Source organism: Tyto alba, unplaced genomic scaffold, assembly GCF_018691265.1.
Source record: "Tyto alba isolate M040663 unplaced genomic scaffold, T.alba_DEE_v4.0 Super-Scaffold_22, whole genome shotgun sequence".
Lineage (NCBI taxonomy): Eukaryota > Metazoa > Chordata > Aves > Strigiformes > Tytonidae > Tyto > Tyto alba.
In genome coordinates, this window is record NW_024881296.1 from 16093162 (window position 1) to 16109056 (window position 15895).

Here is a 15895-nt window from a genome sequence, read left to right on the forward strand (position 1 = left end):
TATTTACTATGGGATTATGAAGCATATACACGATGAATATTATACAGGGATTTTAAAAACAGGCAAAACCCGATCCACTTATCTTCCCACACATTTCTTCCAAGTACCATCTACCAGATTTGATCATTGCCTTGAAATCTAGAGCTAGAATTGGGTTTTGTACTGCCTGACATGAAGTCACTGAAGTCTTCAGCAAAGGGAAGGCTTCTCCCTCATCTGCCACTTCCTGGCTATACTAGAAACCAGCCAGATTATTTCTGATCAAATTTTGTTTGGGGAGGTAGGAGGGGAGAGGTCTCCTGCATCCATTGTCTTGTCAGGGCTGAAACATATCCCTGGGGCTTTATGGATGTGACAACATTTCCAGGGGAGACAGACTGTTGCATCTAGAGAGAAGAAGTTGCAAATAAAAACCCCGTTAACTTTGACAATAAAACTCTCTCCTATAAAAAAATACTTGAAAACATGTATGTTTGCTCCAGCAAGGAACAAACACTCTTAAAACTTGTTGCAAGATGGGTGCAATCTTCAACAAGCTCTCCTGTCAGCAGCAGCTGTGCTTTAACTCTGCCCAACAGAAGTCAAGAGGTGTTTACCACCAGCTTCAATGGGTGCCAAGGCAGGTTAAATCCACGTGCTTTTGAAACCCCTTTCCTGTATGGCAGAAGGGAAATGACCACATTATACAAAAAAAAAAAAAAAAAAAAAAAGGGATTCATTTTTCCTTGCAACTGAAATATCATTCTGTAATTTTCCGTATCTCCAGTCCTGGAGGTGCTGCCTGGGAATGACGAAGCAACGTAGCTCTGTACAGGGGAAGGGGCTGTTCCTGTCCTCTCCCACAGTTCTGCAGAGGGTGTAAAGTCCAGCAGCCTCCATGTAGACATCCACAAAGTACATGGCTAAATGTATTTACTTACACCCTCTGTTCCAAGACCTCTAAAATCTATCACAGAGATCAGACAATGAATCTCTGCTTGAGAGTCAGGAAAAAATTAGAAGCTATGTAGGAGGACTTTGTGAAACATCCATGAACTTTTCTGTAGGGAGGCTGATGGCAGTCAGATTGTGGGAGGGTTGTCTGGTTACTGTAAACCCAACAGTTCCTTGATTTTTACTACTTAAGGAATAGTAGCTTGGGGTTGCATCTCTCCCTCGCTCTGTCTTAGATTGCAGTGAAGACCAATGTCCCAAAATTGTTCAGCTTCTTTAGAAGACCATTCCTTGAAGGCTTCTACTTTTCCACCCTGACCACTCAAGGGACCCAAGACTTCTCAGGAAAGCCTCTCTGATACATCTTTTCTGGTTAGCTACTCCTACCTCTTCAACTGCTAGCTCTTGCAAAATTCAAAGAGGGAAGGTGACTAACATTTTACCTTCTGTATCTAATTTTCCTTCCTCTTAGCTTTGCTCAGATTGGAGTTCTCTTTTCTGAAAAAGACAGAAGTTAGGCTTAAATCAGGTATTGGACTTTGCCACTTTATTATGTTGGGTTTTCCTCCTTGCCTTGCTGCTTTATTGCTGCAAAAGCCTCCTCTGCCTTACATTCAGGTCAGATCACTTGGAGCCTTTCTGGTGAGCCCACAGGTCTTCATTTCTTCACTTACAATAAAGCTTTCCTGAATTAATTTCTTTCTTCCAGAGGATTTGTCTTCCAAACCGCCCTGTCATACTGACAGATTTCAGTATGATTTCCCTTCCTCCCCCCTTGCCACACTTGCCTCAAATACTGAACACTTTTATCATACACTTTAAAAAATCTTATTTAGTAAAACGTTCAGTAACAAGAAGCATGATGTGAAGGTAGCTCTACTGCTCTAACTGCACCTGTGTTAGGTAGTGGTAGTGTTCCTGTCCCCTGGGTTGAGACCAGTGCACCACGTTTCAAACACAGTGGGTTCAAAAGCCACTGCATGTTGCCCACAGAAGGGGTGGGAAGTGATTTGAGCTGACAATCTTCTTTCCTCCTCTGCATGGCCTTTGGCTAATTGCTAAGTCATGTCTGCTGGATCTGCAGAAGCGAGTCCATTTTGGAGAGGACCAGCTTGATAAATATTGCAGGGTGGGAACAGGACCTCTGCTTAAATATGTGTTTGGCAGTGACAGTCAACATTATCAAGTGATGCTTCATCAGTCATGTGAAGAACTGGACAATGCTGTTGCTTTATTTTACAGCCTTCTGCCTCAGTTACAAATTCTTATCCTAACCTTGGTCCATATAACTCCAGTCATAACATTGTCTTTCTGTGGTATAACGAACAAAAAGTCATTAAGGTCTGTGGTCACTCTTGATATGCTTCACAGCTCTAGCTACATCCCTGTACAGCTGTGTACCACACGTGCCTGGGACCTCACTGCCTCTGTTCAAAGACAGCGACTCAGCCAAAGTAGCTTAAAAAGAAATGAAGAGAAAAAAAAGTCTCAGCTTGCCCCACTCCTTAGCTCAGCTTATCCTTGAAGAAAGTCACTGTCTGTATACTTTGTGCCAATCACATGTTCAAAAACTATATTCGGTTCACATCAAGAGGAATTTACTTCCCAACACCACTGCAGCAGAAAGCGTAAGCTTCACTTTCTGTGGAACACATTGCATTGCTCCAAAAATAGTCTGATACTTCTTCAGCTTGTTTAAGAACAACTGAGCTACCTGTTGGAGAGAAAAGCTATAGCCACAGGCAGGAAGCATGCTGGAGCAAGGCAGAAGACAAACTAGCTCCCGAGAAGCAGCACGGTGCAAAGCAGCAGCAGGAGGGGGCAGGGGAAATAAATCAGGATGGGAATCCTGGGGAGTGCAAGGAAACGAACACAGTGAAGGGTAAGAGAGAAGCGTGGACAGCCCTGAAGTACGCTCTCAAAGCCATGGATCAGATATGTCTGGATGTGAATCAATTAGATGGGTGGGTCAAATACAAATAAGCCTGCATTTGTGAGCGATGAGGTAAGTCTGAACTGTCAGTGACACCTCAGCGGTTAGACAATGACTATTTCAGACCTTCAGCTCTTCGTGCTGCAGACTGTGGCTCACCTGCAGTCTGCCTGTGGTGGCAGGAAGACTCCTCTGTGCCCTTACCACCTCCTCCCAGCAAGGGCCCCAATGCTCTTCGCTCGCTGTTCAGACTTATTCTCGGGAAGGTGCCCCCTCCATGGCCTGCCCCGTTAGGCTGCAGCTTCTCCCCTCGGCTGGCACCTGGGGAAGGGAAGCGCGAGGCAGAGGCACATCACAGGGGCTGCCCTCTGCCCGGGACCAGCCCGGCTGGGCCACTACCAGCCACCCTGGCAGCCTCTTCCTTCCCATTGAATGAAAGAGACACGAATGCATCAGTCTTCACAGGATAACATGTGCTTAGGTGGAAAACGCCCCCCTTTGGACTTCTGTTCTTGGTTCTCCCCTCTCCCCTCCTGTTTGACCACATGCTGTTCTCTGCCAGCAGCATTTCTGGGAGGAGTGTGTGGCAGGACCCCCACAGGTGCTGCTGAAGCGGTTGGGCAGTGCGGCGCTAGAAGTGGTGGGACTGCGTCTGCTCTCACACAGCGCAGTGCTACCTTAGGGGGGACCTGTGGGGATCATTTCCCAACTCGGCAGCCCTTGTAATTTCTATGGCATCCCCTGCATAGATTCCTGTTGCTGGTTGAGTTGCCAGGAAGAAATTCCCCACCCCATCACACTGGCTGTACCCAGGCTCTACCTGTCCCAAGGAGTGGCTGCCCCAGCTCGTGGTGGTGCTGTCCTTTTCAGTAACCTGCACGCACAGGGATTTGTGGCTTCCCATAAACCTGCCACCCATGCCTGGTGCCATCAGAGCTCTCCCAGGAGGGTCTCTTGCCTCTCTACCTGTTGTGGACCCTGTAAGGGAGACCAGGATAAAAGCACACTGTGCCATGTGCTCTGCTGCAGGCAAGGCGTCCCGGGGCACAGGGTGCCACCATCCCTGGGGAGAAGATAGCCTGGCCCGCAGGAGGGCAGCTGGGGTGGCCCTCTGGCCATGCAGGCAAGTCCTGTAATGGGTTTTGCTCCAGCATCATCCTACCCAGCACAGAAAGGGCACAGCCATGACTACCCAATCAAGTGCAGATCGACTGCATTGGCCAAGAGGATGACAAACACAAAGAGGTAGCACGGGGTTTGCAGCAACTCCTGGTGGGATCAGAAGCAGCACTGCTTTCACACAGGTTTTGCTTAGCATAAAGGCTTCTCTGATGTTTCATGACTATCAAAGGCTTTGAAACTCACAGGAATTTCAAGGAAAGCAGAAGTTCATCTGAAATGAGAGAAAGATTATATTTTCCCTCCCACAATATTTTCAGCTTCCCAAGAATTTTCCTTTGAACACTCCACTGCTCCCAGAAATGTCTTTGTGATGTTTTTTAAGTAATTTCCCTTACAAGATCATCACTACGCACCACAGTCAGATGGTAGAGGTTCAGAAGGCGAAGTACTACAGGTGTGAGAAGTGAGGCTGTTGGTGAGCTTCGGCTTCCCAACAAAACCAAATCACTCCATTATGTAGTAGTGTTGTTAGGAGGCAAGTACACCAGATGTCCAATATTGGAGAGAGAATGGGGACCTTCCGAGGGGCAAGTCTAACCAAACAGTGCCTTACTGCTTCATTGTTGACTAGAGCAAGAAGACAGATTTGGACTAAGGGAGAAATTCCACTTTTTCAAACTTTTTTCTCAACTCTGGATATGGGCAACTTGCATTTGGGAAAGAAAGCACCTGCAAAATGCCTGCAGCAAGAAGGAAGGGAGAAAGGTCTCCCAGCGAGGCATTTTGCTTTCCAGTCCCTGGAAGGGGACTTCTCTAAGTGGTCTGCTCTGATATCTGGCCTCGGAGGAATAGATAAGCATGGGGCAGACTGCAGAAACTATGAGATGAAACTGCTTCTTTCCCTCTGATCAGAGGGAGCTGATGTTGAACCTCTTACTCAGATTGTAGTGGATCTGAATTCGTTTCCCCTTGAGCAGCAGCTACAGAGACAGAGCAGTTGGATTAAGTTTCACTTTCTTATGTAAAATGACTTAACTGGGTAGATAAAACTTAATATATTTGTGAAGCCTCATGTGTTTCCCTGAGACTTGATCTCAATAATGTCTTATGAATGCCTTGCTGATTGTTTAATGAATTATTTTTCTCCTTCTCAGACTGTTAATAATAAATTATAAGTAGAAGGTATGTACAGACTGCTTGAAATAATTCTTCTAATATGAATTCAGCTGCAGAACTCACACTGTTTTGCCTCATTCTACCTCTGAGCATGTGTTTTTTGATGAGAATTTTGGGGCAGAGGAGTTACTCCAGTTTTTGTGAGGTAGGAAATCCCTAGGGACCCGAAGGGCAATGAGTGAGCTGCACTGGGGGAGGCCAGCTTTACAAATACATGAGGCTTCAGCAGAAACCAGCTAGCTTTGTGTGCACACTGTTGTATACCTCCCAAATGGACTTCCACTCTGCAGAACAGAGTCAGGAGGGACAGAGATGGAAGAGCAGGGATAGTCCCATTTCAAGGCTGTGGTACAGGACTAGGATTTCGTTGTCTACCTCGCCTGCCATGGGCTTCCAGAGAGGTTCAGTATGAGTCACGTTCACCTCACATAGGTTTTACTATCTGAAGGGCTCATGTGCAGCCAAAACAAATACACAGGGAGCCCAGGCAGGTGTAACAGAGGAGGAGAATGATTCCTCTTGTTTGTATTAGACTTTTCTCCTAATCTGGGATGAACTGCCCTTAGAGCTGCCCATCTCCTGCAGATGATGAGGGAGGGTGCCTATCTTGAGAAGCCCAGACCAGGACTAGTCAGGCAGCGCACTGCCGGTGCCAACAACGCTCACCCACACAGGGGGGTTGTGTGGATGGGTCTCTATTAAAAGCTCTTAACTATAAGAGGGGGTTTTTTAACAGCTATGAGTTATAAGAGATTGAAGTTCCTAACACCTGAAACTATTTTCAGTATAATTCACAGATTATGAAAGTCTGTCCCTTAGCACAGTTCACCATGAAGGTTTTGTAGATCATTTCAATTGCAGGGTTAAAATAACAGCCCACACTCTACCCATAGGCACGTAAACAGATCAAACTCAGCTACCCTAGTTACTCTCAGCAGCACTGTGCTCACGGGGGGAAAAACAACAGAACATTAAAAGAGAAGGAGAGAGTGCCAGAAGAGTAAATGAAGGATGGCATTAAAGTCATGGAGTGCTAGAATGTCAGCTGCATTTATAAGCTTCCATTATTAGCCCTCACCTTCATCCTCGCCTTTTCCAAATCAAAGTTCTTTCACTTTAAATACCGCCGTGCACGCGGGGGAAGCTGCTGAAAACATCCACTGGTGCAGCTTTCTCCGTGCAGCCAAGCCAGCCCATGCCTTGCATTCAAACCAGAGGCAAACAGCTTTCACAATCCCTGACATGCCGGTACCACAGGTGAAGCCCGAAGCCAAGCAAGGACATTGAGGACAGCGGGAGTGGAAGGTGGCAGAGCAGCCTCTGAAGTGGTGGGATGGGCACCGTCCCGCCCGCAGTGCGGGCACGCTGGAGAGCAGGGAGGACCGAGGGGGTGGCGTATTTTGTGCTGCCCCCAGGAACACAGGGGCCACGGACCTCCCCAGGGGCAATCCCACGCGCTTCTCTGCCCGGACGCCACATGGCAGCCCAACCAGCTCTAGCTGGCCAGGTTTGTGCGCGCAAGACAAGAGATTGTGATCTGCAGCTGGAGTCCTGATGGTGAGGGGCAAGAAAGGGTAATTCAAATAAAAAACTATTTCTGCAGCTTTTGAGGTAAAGACCAAATAGAGAAAAAACATGGAAAGCTTCCTAATAACTTATACCAAGTGTTTGGGCATACATGCACACTACAAAAACATTTCTTCCATTAGTAAGGTTTGCATTAAAACCACTATCCCACGGCCTCCTCTGCCCAGAAGGTGGCCCTGAGGCACACCAAGGCTGCAGGTCAACTTGGAGTCTCTAGTGAAGAAGCATGAGACAGGCAGGTCAGCGCTTTTGCTATTGCTCATTAGAGTGACTCACAGTTTAGTTACAAAGCCACGTAGATGAGGATTATTGGTTGCTCCTTTCAGCAGATCACACCTCATCTCTTTCCAAAGCAAGAGGTAGCAATTGTCACCTTTGCAGGTTAAGAGAGGGCCGCACCTGCAGCTGGACTCATTACCTTCATTTAGACAGGTATAAGTCATTCTGTGGTCAGACACTGCAGCGCTGCAGAGGGGCTGGGAGGGATGTTCTGGCTCCTTTTCTCCGTCTGCTTTCTCTGTAGTTCCCACAGCACTGACCGGCTGGTGACAAGTCAGCTTCCCATCGCACAGGGCACAGCCAAGTTGCAGGTGGTCCCCCCGGGTCAGGGGCTGCCAGGTTTTAAGCCACTGCATAACACTGCTTCATGACTGTCATTTGTGTGAGCCAAGCTGTGGGTCTGCCTTTCTCACAGGACCCAAGAAACCACTGAGTTCATTTCAGGAGAGAAAAAAAAAAAAAAAAAAAAAAAAAAAAAAAAAAAAAAAAAAAACAACAAAAAAAACCTCTAAGAAAAGCGTGAACGAAAGAAAAATAATGATGAACAAGTTTGCACAGCTGGAAAGCAGAGGAAAGAGGCAAGGGCTGGAAAAATACAAATGACACCATAAGTCTGAAAAGTGGTGGCTGGCAGACATCTATGGCCTTAAAGACATGTAGGCACCTAACTGCTGACAGAAATCAAGGGGGAGGTAGATATCTTTGCACCTTTAAAACTCAGGGTGTGGATTCCTCCCAAGCTGGCACCTGATCCTCAGAAATGGCACAGACTGAGGGCTGAAGGGCAGAGCCCCTTCTGTTTCATCCTAGGTATCACAAAGTGAGATATTACAAACACTCAAGGTATTCCAGTTCCATTTTCTCTGCCCTGATAATGAATGTTTTGACCTTAGTTAGTCTCCCCCACCTCTTTATCTGTATTAAACCGATACTTTAAAAGCACTGGTTTTAGTGCTGCATTGCTGACTCCTGCACTTGGGCAAAATTGCTCCAGAATTCAGAAAATACTTGTAGGTCAACATTTAATAACCTTGTATTAAACCGTGTGGTCATTATTGCCCTCGTGTTACACTGTGCTCTTGGCGGTCACTACAAGCTCACTTGTAAAAATACCTGTTCATGTCTATACTTTCATCATGCTGGCTTACTAAAATAGCTCCCATATGGCAAATGATCTTCCATGATTAGTTCTCTCTCTGCAGCTGTATTGCTTGCACAGCTGCTTCCCCTTTGGTTGTCAGACCCGCATGGCACCAAACCACTGACCTCTCCTATGTTTGGCAGAGACCTAGGAAGCATTTCCATATTTCCCTGCAATGGTAATATCATTACTTTTAGTATTTTGGATGTTAGAGAATAAGTAGAGGAAGAAAAGGAGATTTCTGCCAGAAATACATGCCCTGGTTCTTAAAAAAACTTCATGTTTCAGGCATCAATTCAGCCTCTAATTATTTGGGACATGGCTAGGATAACCTTATAACTAACAAGAACTACAGCTGCTTGTTGAACAGCTCTTTGGACCTTCCTGCAACAAATCACAATAAAAAGTCTAGTGATTGGAGTTGTAGCTTATATATAAGGATGTCTTAAGCAAAATCAGTAGGAGAGGGAGAGGGGGAGGAAAAAATATCTGACCAGAAATTGTATTTAAGCTAGAGAGGAGCAGGTGATGACTTAGGAGTTCCAAGAATTATGTTTTACAGTTGTGAAAATAGCAGCAAACACTGTAGGTCTGCATTCAGGCCACCAAAAGAGAAATCTTGTGAAGCAAGCAGGTGGAGCTGATTTTAATGCAAGGAGGAAGTGTCTCTGAAGTTATCCATTTTCTTTTCAAAAAGATTCTTGCAGCAGGCAGGGATCAAGTAATTACTTTGCCCCTGTTCACAAGATATCTCAGAATAGTAACAGACCACACACCCAGGAGATGATTAAAGGAAGTCAGGGGTCAGGAACACAGAAAAGCTTGTGATACAGAAGAGAAGATTTGCATGGCCATTAATATTTCATGACTTACCAGCCATGTGGTTCAGAACAAGTACCTGCACAATAAAGTAGGATTGTCTGCCATCAGGTTGCATATTTCAAGACATACCTGGGTCATAAAGGTATTATTTACGTGCCTTTAACCATGAACAGACTGCAAAACCCTCTGGATCCCTATACCTATCATAGGGGAACCTGAAAAGCCTGTCTGAGGGCTTAGCAGGATTTAAGTGGGGCCTCTGCCTTGGGTAGATGTCTGCATAGAGTGAGTTTCAGCCTAAAAGCAAAACATAAGTGGTATTTTCATGCTGCAGGCCTGTTAGATCCAGCACAAAGGAAAAGAGCTTCTGCACTGTTGGTATGTCTCTTCGGCCATTATTCCAACCCATGAAACAAAAGTGCTATTTATATTCAAGTATATAGGGTAGCAGTGCAAACAGAAGACCCTGTATTCTTACCCATTATTCCCATTATAGACACATCAAAGCTGGTAATTAAATTTGGGAAAAAAACAAAACCTAAATGACTAATTTTCTCCCAGTGAAAACAGCAAGACGTGTCAGGGATTAAGCAGAAGTGTTTTGTCCCAGGATTTTGGTAATTATGCTTCATGAGATTTTATTCTGAGCAAACCGAGTTTACTATGGCAGCATAAGCAGGTCCTTTCCTCACACACAATCAAAGCTAGGAATTTTCCCTGCCTGCACATGCCTGTATGTGGCTGGAATAAGCAAGCAGAGCGAGTGGTTCAGCTGACTCACCAGCACAACCAGACTCTCCTGTTGCCACCAGCCACTGATGTAACATTTTTTCTGCCTTTGCAAGCTGGCTCTACTTCTCCCAACCTCCTATCAGCCATGAGGCTCTTGACCTGAAAGGAACATTGAGAGCCAGAGTGACACTGCTAAATCATCCAAAGGAGTCCCTCAGAGGAACAAGGCATGTTAAGATTGCTCGTCAGAGGTGCTGCTACTCTCATTCTCATAGTGCTCTGCGTGTGTGTGAAGAAAAAGGTGAGGGAAAATGCGGAGTTGTAGGAAAAAAAAAAAAAAAAAAAAAAAAAAGGCACAGCACCAGAATTCAACCCAGTGTTTTACTGACCAGAAATGTAAGTCCTTGCCCAGAGAATTCATAGCTGAAATTAGTCTAATAGCACAGGGCCTCATGGCCCTGCCTGCATGCATTGCAAATTACTCACATGTGCAGCCCCACCGACTTCATCTAAAAGATTCTTCCACACGTACAGTCTGGCTCACAGCGATTAGTGACAGCAAACTGCAATGGAAAAAGGGATAACAAGGGAGAAATTGCTCTAAGGCAACATTATTTACCGCTTCCCTCCCTCCTAAAAGAGAAGTTTGACAATTTCATTCATTGTTTTCACTTTTGTTTTAAACCAAACTCTTGCTGGAGTGGAAATCATTTATTTCAAGGTTCCCTCACACAGGAAAGTCTGAAGACAAATCCAGAGAAGGTGAAAGTCCTACTTCATTAATATAATTTATTATTATCAATGATGTACATGACAACTAATAAAATGCAGTTGTTTACTTCACCAAGATAAAATCTTAGAAGAATATTAACTGAGGAGCTAAATCCCCACTTCTCCACCTTCTATTGCACTGTGGCTGGCCAAAAGTGTTTGGCTGACAGCTGACTCATGGTTGAGTGTAACCAAGGATAAATCACCTAGTACTTGGCTTTGCTGGGACTAGTGGCATGGCTGATGAGGTGATTCTGTTTTATACTTACCTGCTAATGCTGGCTCTTGCCTGAGAAACCCAAAGCTCTGTCTCTCACAGAGAGCGTTTATCTCTTTCCCTCAGAAGCAAGTAGAGAGCTCACTGCAAAACTGGAATCCCAAGTGTAACCATTCACAGCTACAAGTCTGAGGCTGCAAACATTGTTGTTCTTGCATCAAAGTTAATTATGATAAGGTGTTTCAGTTTCAAAAATCATATGGTAACCTGAGAGTTGAACTATCAGAACCTCATGTGATTGCAGGGGAGATCTGGTGTTTGTATGCTAACTTTTCTGTCAAGAAACAGCCATACTAATAAAACAAAAGGCAACATCCAGCAGCTGGATGTGGAATTGAAAAAAGCCACCTGATTTTAAGTTCAGCTCTCAAATGGAGATGGTGTAAGGCCCAAGTAATCTCTCCCACATCCAACACCACTCATTCACCTTTGTTTAACTGTAATGCAGAATTCTGCCTCACTGCATCTTTTTCCAGCCCCTTGAAATTACTGTGTATTATAATAGATCTAGATTTATAAAGGGCATCATGTGTTAAACCATCACTGTATTGTAACAGTATCGGGATTGCTACAGTCAAAAGCTCAAAGCTAGTCAACCTCAGCACACCAAGATCAGTGAGAGTATCTGTGTGCTGGACTCTTCAGCGGGCCCGGTGAAGACCAAAGAGTTCTCAGAACAGATAGGCATTTTCCCAAAAGGCAGCAGAATATTTAAACAATCTTGGTATTTTGCTGACAATATTAACAATTCAACATGTAAAAAGCGGTGTTAGGTAAACTAGTACTGTCATCATGCCTGTCTCCCATGTTGTACTGGGAAATTCTGACTTCCACCAAGCAGGTTTGCAGTGCAGTCCCATTTTGCTTGTCCTCCCGGGTCTCAGGCGCAATCAGTGCTCCCTGCTTCTACATGCCACGCCTGAGGAGACGAAGCAGTGCTGTTCCCTGCAGCTGCATCTCTGTCCCTTTGCCTCTCCTCAGACTTGCTGACTGTGAAAAACTGGAATGAAGTTCAGTCCATCCACAGTGAGCCTGCAGGATGGAGAAAGTTATGAACACAGATCAAACCAAAGCAAGAGACAGCTGTCTCTGTCACTGCTGGGACCCACTGAGGTAATCTTGTCTGAGGCTAGGACCCAGTTGGCCTACAACATTGTGCAATATGTCTATACCGTGGGTTTGACTAAGTAAGAAGTCAAAGGTATTTTGTTTTGCTTACATGCTTTATTCTTAAGTACATTCAAGATCATAAGACACTTGGACACTGCGATGATACTAGAGAGCACTCAGCATTGTACTATTTGAGCACTCCACAGTCTTGAATGCAGTCATCCGCAGCCGACGCTCTACTGGGGTACTCCTATTAACCTCATTTCACTGACGAGGAACTGAGGTACAAAGATTCAGAGCAGCAACAAAGGTACTTGAGTGAAATAGTACTGCGCTTCTTTATGGGGAGCTGGGGAATGCAAAAGGCTACGTTACGACCATACATGCAGTGAACATGAAAATGAGGAGTGACATACCCAAGCGTCTGAGCTGCTAAGCTAGTTACTATGGGTGTGGCTGAAAGAGGAATTTATTGACCAGTACTTTCCACTCTGCACTCCAGCAGGTATGTTGTCTCTGGGTACCAGGGATTTTCTATTTTGTTGATGTTGCTAAAAACAGACAAAAGATAAAATTGTGTTGTTTTCTTTTATGGAACAACATAAAAAGACTTTTTTGATGAAAACCTAGGCAATCACAGTCCATAATTTGACATCTGAATAAGGACTAATTTCCACTTCAGGTGACTGTTTTTTTGTGGATTGGGCTGCAAGGGTCTTGCCCAAAATTGCACAAATCATCAGCCATGAAAGAAGCATCTCAAACCCAGGTGTTCCAAGTATTAGATTTGTGCCCTCACCATCGAGACATTCCTCTTCCATCTGCTTGGACACAGTCATGTGTATTTAAAACAGGCTTCCTAAATAATGTCACACTTGCACATCCCAATTTAGACCTGAAGTTGTGCTTGTAGTCTTTCTATACCAAGAACGAACGGTGCCACCTGGCCATCCTAATGAAGGGAGAATTTGTCCATGAAATGTAAGACAGCACAGAAGGGGGAAGGGCAAAAACTTAAGAAGAAAAGAACATGCAATTCAAATTAGACCAAAGAAGGGAAAGATTTCCAACAGAGAAATTAACAAGTTTGCTTAAGATAACAGGGAGATATGGCAAACCAGCTCTTCAAGGACTGAGATAATTTGAATTTTCTTCACTTAAAATTCCAGCCTACAGTCTCTGTTGAACTTCTCCTCAACACAGCATGGGGATCTTGACAACACTGCTCTTGTTTAGGTTTGTCTCTTCCTCCTGGCTCATATAAAGCCCAAAATAATTTTATTCATCTGTTCAGGACAGGATTCAAAGGTCTGACATTATTGTTGTTATTCATATTTTTCAGTCCAGATAGGCATACATTTCCTATTTGCTCTCAGAAACAGAGCTGAAGATCTGCTTCATTCGTTGCCTTTCAGGGAAAGAATCAAAATTGTCTCATCACTAAGGTTTTATGGGAAAAGTCACACAAGAGCATGCAAGTAATGGCCTTGCAGCTCCCTTTGCAGTACTGGATCCATGAAACAATCCAAAGATTTACTAGAGTAGTACACATGTGAAGGTCTCCAGGTTGCACCCATGTTAAAAATAAGACATGGATTTTGCCGTGGCAATTAACAGGCAGTAACATCTCAGAATTGGTAACATCTTTAAACTTTTGGAGATCAGCAGATAGTCTAACAAATAAACCATGCTCCCTGTATCACAGTTTTACCATTTATTACCTAATATCTGAGGCCAAGACATTAAAACCTTCCTTTGAAAAAGGCTGTGCTCTGTAAAAAGGCATATTCATAGGAGTGATTTGCAGTATCTTGTAATTTCATTACCTGTGAACTGTACAAAGTACATTCCGAGTCTCATGAAAGCCACCTCATTTGGAAATCATAGTTGGAAAGGTGTACACAACTAACAAGGTAAATATTACACTATTATTACATCATGCATTTCTAATGCACATAATACAGTAAGACTCCAAAATAGCCATCTTAGTATCTTCATCATGTATTAATACACTTTCCACAATATTCTTGCTCACTCAACCTTTCTTTTTACTATAGTAACTTCAATTAAAAAACTCTCCCTTTAAAACACTGCCCTACAATGGGGTTTCATTTTCATAACTTGAGACCATGAAAGCAAACCAGAAGCAACACTGAGACAAGTGCTTGCTGAATGACTGACCTACGGCAAGAGGATCCAGGATCTCTCTAACTTCAGGCAGTGGAAGTACACCTGTTTCAGAAAGGCTGCCCTCAGTGAACTGAAAATCCATAAAATTCATTCTGAAAAGGTCACACTAGCAAAAGTAATTTCTCTGCTTAGCCTCTTGTCTGCATAAGAGGTTTACAAACATAGACAATTTAGAGAAAGCACCTTCATTTACTGATGAGCTGCTGAAACAATGCAGTGTTGAGAGGTGTGAAATTATTTGGTGTTTTTTCCTTGAACCTCACCTCTAAGTTTATCCAGTTTACTATTCAAAGTAGTCAACCCTGTTTGTTGCTGAAGATGAAAACGCTTTGAAAATGCAGTGACAGAAATTAAAAAAGGTAAATATAAGCTATGCTCTTTTGTATCTAAAATTGTAAAATGTACAGTTTGGGGAAGTACTGGTTATTTGTGGTTTATAATTTTTAGAAGAGTTCAACTCAACAGGAACCAGCTGTCAGTAGTCTATTTTTAACTGAGAACTTGATATGGATACTGAAAAAACAATTGGATATTATCCCTTTCTACTTCTGTTGGCAGACCTGAATGTCAAAGTGAAAGTCATTTCAGACACTGCATTTTTCACTCTTTGGTACGAATGCCTCTCATTTTTTTGACATAGATAATGGTTGGTTGTACTTCCTCAAGGGAACTACAGTAATTGTAGTAAAAACATTCAGGAGACATCTAGTAAAGTCAGGCCATCCTCCATAAACATACCAAAACACTTATGCAGAAAGCATTGGTAGAACAGTAGTAAAGCCCGTTGATAGAAATTTTGCAGTCACTAAATTCCACATCCAGCATCAATTTGTAGACCAATAAATGCAATTCCTAGCAGGAACGCGATCATGAATAGATATTACTGACTTGGTGCAAGGGATAAGATGATCACAACTCTGTTTCCTAGGGCCCCAGCTGGATGAAGGAGGGGGTGTGCAGAGTGCAGCCGAGGAGCACAGCAGGCGGGGCTGGGGGCAGTGCGAGCCAGGCCCGCAGCGCACAGGCGTGCCCGCCTTGGCCCCAGGGTAACAGCAGCGACAGCCAGGGTCGCTTTGCCTCCTCCAGTGGCACACGCCGAATAGCATCCCTACATTCGATGAGCTACGAGATTAAAGCTAGCTCAGATATGACTATGTGCCACCACTTGGTTGAGACTCATCATCGAAGGTATCTCTGAATGCTAATTATGCCAAATTTTTCTTCTTTCCTGGGAAAGCGCAGGAGAGAAAATGTACCTGAAGGCTGGTATTTAGCCTCCTCTACCCTATCCTACCAGACTCCTAACGACACCACATTTAACCTTTTCTACCATACACTTACTTCTGAAACAAACCACTTTTTATTTAAACAGTGTAAATTAGAAGGACATTTTAGCAAAGAATATCTTAGTAAAGAAATTATGGCCTATAACCATCATATAAATACTAATGAAAATGTTAAAGCACAGTAATCTAGTTCTTCTGCAAAGTGCGTTTCTCAGTAGATTCATACTAGGTAGGGTGGCAGGTCTATTATCTTCATTTTCTACAGTAACCTCCCCCCCAAACCAGTATGTTAGCTTCACTACAAAGTAGTACTCCCCTTCCTTGTTTGTTCTAAACAATTGTAACGATATGCAATAAAACCAAAATCACTTGGTCATCTGCAAGAAATTTACAGAATCGGTGCATCCACAAATCTATATTCAAAATATGTATTGTATGTTTACGGTATGTAATGCATACTTGCTTCATTTACAGTTACAGACAACAACAGCATATGCAATAAGAAACTGTTAAGCAAAAAATTAGATGACCATGAA